This window comes from Dipteris shenzhenensis, chromosome 29 (assembly GCF_047967505.1).
Source record: "Dipteris shenzhenensis isolate YYH24624 ecotype China chromosome 29, Dip_SZ_1.0, whole genome shotgun sequence".
NCBI classification, from domain to species: Eukaryota; Viridiplantae; Streptophyta; class Polypodiopsida; order Gleicheniales; family Dipteridaceae; genus Dipteris; species Dipteris shenzhenensis.
In genome coordinates, this window is record NC_141624.1 from 14450851 (window position 1) to 14453590 (window position 2740).

General features: G+C 43.4%; 1 pseudogene; it reads right to left on the reverse strand.

The window, feature by feature from the left end:
* Positions 1-251: 251 nt before the first annotated feature.
* On the reverse strand, positions 252-1105 carry LOC147882468 (uncharacterized; annotated as a pseudogene).
* Between the last annotated feature and the right edge of the window lie 1635 nt (positions 1106-2740).

Sequence of the window (2740 nt, forward strand, 5' to 3'; positions counted from 1 at the left end):
TGGTGGGAGTTGTTTCATTAGAAAATACGAAGTTCAACATTTTTCAAGAGCATGAACTTCTAAAAGTCACTCAGATGCGCGCCAAATACCAGCCCAAAAGCCGAAAGGAATCCGAGCACGAAGTAATGACTCATGTTTGGATGGAAGCAGCACATACACTTTGTCATAGCTGTGTTCCGACTCTGAACATGATTTGCTGATTTAGTGTTCTCTGAGTCATGTAGACCCACATGCTGTCTGTCTGACCTAAATCAAGGGTATGCCGTTCTGGATTCAGGCTTGTAGCTTAAAGCTTGTGATTTCTATTGCACAGCTCCAACGTTGAGGACTGCTTGCGAGTCTTTAGCGGCTGTGTGCGTCTTACCAGACCGTTTATAATCTCTTATCTGTGACATCATTGGATTATATACTCTTAACGTATTTTAAAAAGAAATTCAGGTAACCTTATGTTAAGCTATTTATTTCTTAGAACACTAATCTTACAAGTTTCGCATAGTATTTCTGAGCATGCGTTCGAACTTGAGTCGAGCTTCTAGTCCCAACAAACTTAGCAATTGCACCGAAATCCGTGCCGAACCTATAACATATAAAGGCCAATTTGAGTGCATTTTAGCAATTAAGAGAAGGAAACAGCTAAGAGTCGTCAGTTCGCTCACGTCTTTAAGGCCTTTTCGAACCTTTGCCGCTCTTCATTAGTCCAATATCGGCTTTCCGATCCTGTCTGATGATGTAAAAACAGTGTAATGGGAATATGAAAGAATCCAACGATCACGTATGTATTTTGTAAGCGAGTTCTTGAAACAGTACCTTACTTTCACGGGGAGATGGTCTATCCCGTTGTTGTTCCTGGATCCTTAAGAAAAGTGTCTGTTTACGGAATGCAATCATAAGTCCTAAATCAACAGTTGCTCCAAGCGTAAACGATATTCGTCTCGTCACGGTTCATCAGTACGTCAATTCTCACCTTTTGTTTCGCATTTTCCAGTTCTTTCTCCAGACGCTCCAGATCTTCCTGACCCAAATTGTCAGTTTGGAAGTACATTTCCGGTTGAAGCTTCACCGAGCGGGCGGGAGGGGCGAGCAATCCAAATGCGAAAGGGTCCATTTTATAATGAACTTGGAAACCAAATCTCCTCTAAAGCCGGAGGAAAAGAATGGAATGTGAGGTCAATCTCATCCATGCGCAGGTATAGGTATGCATTCGACCTTAAATCTATGCAAATACTGGGAATTGGGAACGCGAAATTTGGCAGGGGGCAGGCTTGAGGCGGAAATATACATAGTGCGAAAATGTGAGCTTATGAAGGCGAAGACGATAACCTCTTATGTAACTGATCGACCGGTGTTTTTCGCAGTATCGACTTTTTTATCATGAGTATGCATGGCCACCACATTACAACCCTTTACGTAACTAAATCGCTCATATCTAGCTTAAATATCACTTGCCAATAGCCAAACACACGTTGTTTAACATTACTAACATTTGCTATTGACCCCTATACATTCGCTCAAGAACAACTCGAAGACATCCCTAACTCTTACACTTTTCTTTAACCTATTAACCGCTGACACCAAAAAAAAAAAGGAGAGGACATGTGGTAGCTTGGAGGAGAAGAGCTTGCCATGTGTCAAAAAGAAGGATCTCTTAGATGGAGGCTTGGAGGGGGGAGGAGGTGGAAAGACAAGAGGTAGGCTTTGGGGAGGAGCTAGAAAGACAAGAGGTAGCTTTAGGGGCAAGGAGGAGATAGAAGGTCAATGGAATGGAGGAGAATGGGTTACACTCGACATCTTGGTCGACATGGCCCATAATCTTGGTGAATTACAATATCCCACCATGGCTAACAATAAAGAAGGGACACCTCATGCTTGCACTACTTGTGCCAAGGAAGTACAAGGCCAAAAATATGGACGTGTACATGACACCTTTGATAGAGGAGTTACAGATCTTATGGAGAGGACTGCGGGTCTTTGATATTTCTAGAGCTCCTAGACATACCAATGATATTTTGGTCAAGGGTAACTTAATGTGGACCATGCATGACTACTCAGCATATGGAGAGTGTGCAGGTACGTCGTTGTGTCTTAACATGTATAATATAGGATTATGCTTTTATGACTCTTTCGCACGCATGTCTTATACTAACATATTCATGCACACGTGTAGGACTTGTTACAAGTGGGTGCCATGCTTGTTATATTTGTGGGCCGGGTTTGAAATCGCTTGCACGATACTCCAAACATATGAGGAAAAATGTTTATGAAGGTCATGCTCGATACCTTCCACTGGACCATCTCGCCCGTGGTGGTCAACTTGATCCACCACCACCATATTTGAAGGCAAGTGACTAGATTCAGGCTTGGAGGGTGAATGGAGAGGAACCTCCTTGTGGTATGAAGAGGCTATCGATCTTTCACGAGCTTCCTTATTGGGGCCAGTTACAAATCAATCATCTCTTGGATCCCATGCATATCTTCAAGATGTGGGGGCTACTATTTGGGCACACTTGGTTGGTTTCAAAGACTTGAGAGGAGTGCGAGTAGACTTGCGTGCTATGAATAGGATGTCTCATTTGTGGCCCCAAGTGCGTGCTTCGGGAAAAGTTCTCCCGAAAGCAACATGGATCCTCTCCACGAGAGAGGAGGCAACGGTCAAGGCAGACATTGCCTCTTTTCAAACACCCACAGGGTACATGCATTGCTTGAAAGGAGCATTTTCAAAGGACAATAAGATTAGTGGGCT